The 6,193-nt window shown below is 37.4% G+C and overlaps 1 long non-coding RNA gene across 1 annotated transcript; it reads right to left on the reverse strand.

Moving 5' to 3' along the window:
* Window positions 1-290: 290 nt before the first annotated feature.
* Window positions 291-3,320, reverse strand: LOC117080365. Its single transcript, XR_004435805.1, has 2 exons — window positions 2,830-3,320; window positions 291-2,402 (listed from the first exon to the last, which is right to left on the reverse strand). It is a non-coding gene; the product is annotated as an uncharacterized LOC117080365 (long non-coding RNA).
* Between the last annotated feature and the right edge of the window lie 2,873 nt (window positions 3,321-6,193).

Below are 6,193 nucleotides of genomic sequence, written 5' to 3' on the forward strand. Positions count from 1 at the left end.
AATGTCATATGGAAGGCTGTGATCAAATGATTTTAAAGAATAGATCCATGTAATATTAAAGTCTACTAATTACACTCAAGCTAGAAATGTCTGGGCCTTTTGTGTGGTATCATTGTTTTTGATCATGGAAAAAATTAATTCTAACTCAGGATAAGGTCAGCACAATGTGGAACCAGTCTGTCTCCTGAGGGAGGGCATCTCATTATAGACAATATGAGCAGAGCCAAGACCTTCAGGCCATAGGTGGCCAGGAGAAGGCAAGTCCCAGGAAACTGCCAAACATAGTGAATGAAAAGATTCAAATGACTTTTATTTAAACCTTGATAAGGAAGTTAACCGTGTTAAGTTACAAAGTAGAAACATCTTCAATGATAGCAGTTGTTTAATACCTTCTTTACTCTGGACCACGCTAAATATTTTGCATACATTAACTCATTCAATCCTTAGAACAATGATATCTATATTCACATCTATTAGTAAAGAACTCAAAGAAAGCCCAGAGAAGCTAAAAAAATGAAATTAATTTACCAAGTACTAGATGGTTGTGTCAGTCTATAAAAGCAAAGTTATCACACCAAAGCTCACATTTAGAATTATTCAGATATATTATGTTTTATGTACTTCATACGTTTAGGTAAAACCCACTTTAAGGTAGGGTTCCAATGTGCTTCTTTTGCTTTTCTGCTTCTCTACCCTCTGCTCCCACTATCCAATAAATAGTTGAAGTCTGGGCAAATTGGACTGCTGAATGATCCCAACATTGCAGACCTTTTCTATGTGGAGTCAGATTCTAATGTACTCCAGCATAGATCATTTTCCACCAAATTCTCTATGGTTGCTCACAGTTTAAGGAAAATATTTTGCACCTCAGAGAAATTCAATGATTACTAATTCAGTGAATATATATATAATCTCCTTGGATAAAGGGAATTGAGTTTATAACTTGGAGCCAAGCTTGAGTTGGTTTTCAAAAATCTTATCTAAAGTCAACACCAGTATCTGTGCTCTAGCGGGTGAGTGTATGTTTCTGTATTGATAACCCCAACAAAAGATATCCTGTGTAGAAACTCATTATCTGGTTTAAAAGAGCAGAAAGAAATAAAATCCTCCTCTTTGTGGGCTTTTTTAATAGCATCATCCTGAAAGTCTTCTAGATACGGTCAGCTTGTGTTTCCAGAGGCTTCTATTGAATCTTTTAACCACACAACCCCACGGTTCTCAGGAAATACAAGATTTGTCTTCTACAACTAGCAACTGCCAAGAGAACCACATTCTCCTCTTAACCTGTGTGCAGTCATATTTATTAATGTGTTGACTCTATCATTTATTCACATGCCCCTAAACACATACATCCCAGTAACAATCTTTTCAACAAATTTTACCTTTTCTAATCCTCAAATTTTAACAACATTCAAACATCAGAGTCTCAAATTTAAATACTGTGATGGTTAGTATTGAATGTCAACTTGATTGGATTGAAGGATGCAAACAATTGTTCCTGGGTGTGTCTGTGAGGGTGCTGCCCAAGGAGATTACCATTTGAGTCAGTGAACTGGGAGAGGCAGACCCATCTTAAATCTGGATGGGCACCATCTACTCAGCTGCCAACACAGCTAGAATAAAGGAGGCAGAAGTTGGAAGGACTTGACTTCCTGAGTTTTCCAGTCTCCATCTTTCTTCCATGCTGCATGTTTCCTGCCCTCAAACATCAGACTCCAAGTTCTTCGGTGTTTGGTCTCTTGGAGTTACACCAGAGACTTGCCAGGGACTTTTGGGCCTTTGGCCATGGACAGAAGGCTGCACTGTTGACTTCCCTACTTTTGAAGTTTGGGGACTCGGACTGATTTCCTTGCTCCTCAGCTTGCTGATGACTTATTGTGGGACTTCACTTTGTGATCACATGAGTTAATTATCCCATAAAATCCTATATATATAATATATATATTTATCCTATTAGTTCTGCCCCTCTAGAGAACCCTGACTAATACAAATACAGAACAAACATTTCCCAACCAGCAATACAATTCACAGAAGCCACATTATTGTGTACTGACGGTATGTGTTCTTTCACATTAAGCAGTAAACATAAAGAAAGGGAAAAATCCTGGATGCATACGGATGAAGTCAGTATTTGAATGTCTGGTGTTCTCAAAGACATCAGCACTCACCACCATGGCAGGCCTGGATGATGATCACCTTGGGTTTGTCCTTCAAACTTGGACAGTTCCTGATATTCAACATTTGAAAGGCTTCTTTGACTTCTAATAGATCTGGGACTTGCTCAGACTACTTCTTCCCACAAATCCTTCCTGAATACCATGAGACATGAACACCAGGAAGGTACTGTCAAAGGTCTTGTGCTCTGGGCAATGAGCAAATGTCTTCAGTTCTGTAGTCATGTCCTGAAAGAGATCCATACTACTGATTTTGCACTATGTAATTCACTATTATGGCACCTTAGAAATCAAATAAATAAATACCTAAGGGATTTCTTAAGGAATTTCATGACAAACAGTGAGTGGCAAGGAAAATTCTAGTCTTAATTTAGAAAAAAGTAAAGAGAGTGTTACAGAAATCATCCTGAGATTTCTTATGGAGAGAAGGTGGCATTATTGAGTTAATAAAACATTTCCCAATTAAGTTTTACCAGGCTCTTACCGAATGACTCTTATGTTAAAAGAGAACATGTAGCATCCAGAGCCCTCCATTGGCAAGTTTGGATTTTAGATTATCAAGAGGTTACATTTCCTGGTCATACAACTAAGCTTTCTAAGATTATTTAGGAATATGAAAGCCATTACCATTGTCCCTATGTGTGATAAAACTTACTGAAACAGTGACATTTTCTTTCACATCCATGCTGTACCCCAGAGTTTCCACCAGCATCGTTATATCTCTGACATCAACTTCAGCTCTGACCCTCCCGGGAAGAATGGCATTCCTCGTGGATAATGGCATTCTTCTCTGTCCCACTTTGTGTTTCTTACATCATCATCTATGTGTGAAGCCATAAAGAAAGAGGTACATTCTTAGGAGGACAATCTTGATCTAGTCATTAACACCACTGAGTGAATTCACTGCTAATGGAACACATTCCAAGCCAGAGGAGATTTCCAGTGGTGCAATACAGGCATCTACTTTCATATCTTAGAATCAGCATTTTTACGAATATTTTAGAGAAAAAGAGAGCTTTTCAAGGCCATGCATAATTAAACACCCAGAAAACACTAAGATACAATTTAACAGAAGTAGTCTTAATTAAATGTTTCTTTAAAAAATATATGCTTGCCTATTTATTTACTTATTAGTCATGATAGCAATCATTAGACTTTTTTTTTTTTTTTTTTTTTTTTTTGAGGCGGAGTCTCGCTCTGTCGCCCAGGCTGGAGTGCAGTGGCGCAATCTCGGCTCACTGCAAGCTCCGCCTCCCGGGTTCACGCCATTCTCCTGCCTCAGCCTCCCGAGTAGCTGGGACTACAGGCGCCCGCCACCTCGCCCGGCTAGTTTTTTGTATTTTTAGTAGAGACGGGGTTTCACCATGCTAGCCAGGATGGTCTCGATCTCCTGACCTTGTGATCCGCCCGTCTCGGCCTCCCAAAGTGCTGGGATTACAGGCTTGAGCCACCGCGCCCGGCCTAGACATTGTTTTAATGAGCCTTCATGCCAACCTTTAGGATTTCTTCTTAGTACACATCAGTTATTTTAACATTGTCATGTTGCAGATTATCAGAACCATAGAATAAAAGATGTCTAAGCTTCTGGGTTGAGAAGAGCTGCCTATTAGAAAAGAATGACGATTTTAGAATTTTCATGAATGAAAAATAAGTTTCCACCATATCTGAGCCATTATAAGTGTTTCACCTTTTTAAAACATCCTGCATTAATGGTTATAGGCATGTGTAGTCTCATTTATATCCCTAAATTATTGGAATGCTTTAATTTCAGGATAGATATTTTAAATTACCTATTCATTAAGGATTTACGTATTCACATGAGTGCAATAAAAATGGGAACATTGTTTGTCATGTTCATTTTTCTCTATCTAGTCCATAGAAGAGGGTACAGAATACAGTTGGCATGTGAATAATTATTTTTCTAGTGGCCTAGTAAGTAATATTAATTCTAATGAAATCATTTAGTGAAGTGTTCTTTTAACAAGTATTTACTGAATGCACACTATGGGCAACCAACTGTTAGATGAGACCATACTTATGAATAAGTCAGACATTTAAAAATTTTATCTTAAAGCTTAAAGTCTAATGGGGGAAACTGAATTTATTTTTTAAATTACCAAAACATGTAGTAAAAGTTATGGTTAAGGAATTATATGGCATTTCAGGAATAGGGGCTCTGAAATATAGTAGTAGAAGTAGAAATGGAGAGAGAGATCCCAATTCGAACAATAAATCCATAAACTTGGCAAAAGTTTGAATGTTGGACGAGAGTGAGAAGAAGAGCTCAAGATGAGTTTCGGGTTTCTGGATTGAATAACTGGTAATGGGGACATCATTAACCAAGATAGGAGAAACTGAAAGAGAAGCAGCAGGGGGGAAAAATGGCACATTCAACTGTGGGAATGTTCAGACAAAGGCGTCTCTGGGAGATGTGAGTGAATATGTTCAGTAGACACTTGAATTGTAAAGTCTGGCACTTAAGTGGAAATCAGGATTTAATACACAAATTCAAAATTTGTTCATACAAATGTGTACACAGGAGTAGTGAAACTATCGGAATAGCCTCTGTGGAAGCAGAATAGATTAAGAAGAGAAAAAATAATATGGTCAATCCATGAGAATTACCCATAACCCTCTTACCCTGGGATTATCCTATATAGGATTCAAAGAACGCTATTTCCTTAGAAGCACCATTACCTAGGAAAGAGAAAATACTGCTTGAGAGTCTTGTGTGTTAAGGTAACTTCCTAGTGTACCTAAAGAAAGATGGACATTGAAATAGCATACTCTCTACTAAATTTTTTTCCACTTACTTGACTGATTGATAATAAATCCTGTTCAAGATGTAAGTCACTTGAAACCACGTACATCACTTGGGAAAAAAGAGGGTCTTCACTGAATGACTGGACAGTTATTTAACAGCTAAGGCAGAATAGATGAGTATCTGTGAGTGACACCTTTGATCTCTGCTTTGTATGGTGAAAGTGGAATTGAGACATCGTCAGATATAGAATTAATAATTCTCTTGACATGTGTATGTCGAGGTGGCTCCTGAGGCAACACAGGTGTGTGAAAGTAAAGTTGCCTAACTCAATCTGATGAACACTCTGGGGGAGAAAAAGACATATATGCTTGGACTCCTAGTTTTGCTAAGACTTATCACAGCAGAAAGTGGTTAACGGTCTTATATGAAAAATGAAATGCAGCTCATTCACACTGCCAAATTTCTCTCCTGTTCTACATACTATTTGATGGTGGTGTGATTTCCAATTATTTCCTTGATTCATTTTGAAATAATAAATACTATACTTTACTTTCATGTCTTCTTACATCAGTTTTGCATAGTAGCTTAATTCTCTTATGTGTAAGTTGATCAGAATTTCCTAGGTGCAATTTATTCCATCTTTTCTCACCTCCAATTATCCCCTTTTTCCCCAATGTCTTATTGTCTTAAAAATACATACCACAAAATTGACCATCTTAACATTTTTAAATGTAGTATTTGATGCTAAATCCATTCATAATGTCATATAACAGTCACCCCCATTTTCCTGCAGAATTCCTCCTTATCTGGCAAAGCTCAAATTCTATATCATTAAATAATAACTCCCCATTTCCTCCTCCCCACAGTCCCTGGCCGTCACCCTTCTACTTTCTGTCTTTATGAATTTGAATACCCTAGGTACCTCATGTAAGGGAAATCATACCATATGAGTTTTCTATTGCTGCCTTATTTCATATAGCATAATGTCAAGGTTCATTCATATTGTAACAAATGTCAGAACTTCCTTCTCTTTTAAGGCTGAATAAAATTCCATTATGTTTATATGCCACATTTTGCTTATTCATTTATCAGTTATGGGATAGTTCCAAATATAGGTATTGTGAACAATGCTGCTATAAATGTGGGTGTATAAATATATCTTTGAGACCCTGCTTTCAATTACTTCTTTAGTTGTGTACCTATAGGTGGAATTTCTGGAGCATATGGTAACTCTACTTCTAATTTTATGAGGCAC

This window comes from Trachypithecus francoisi, unplaced genomic scaffold (genome assembly GCF_009764315.1).
Source record: "Trachypithecus francoisi isolate TF-2019V2 unplaced genomic scaffold, Tfra_2.0 Lachesis_group8, whole genome shotgun sequence".
Taxonomy (NCBI): domain Eukaryota; kingdom Metazoa; phylum Chordata; class Mammalia; order Primates; family Cercopithecidae; genus Trachypithecus; species Trachypithecus francoisi.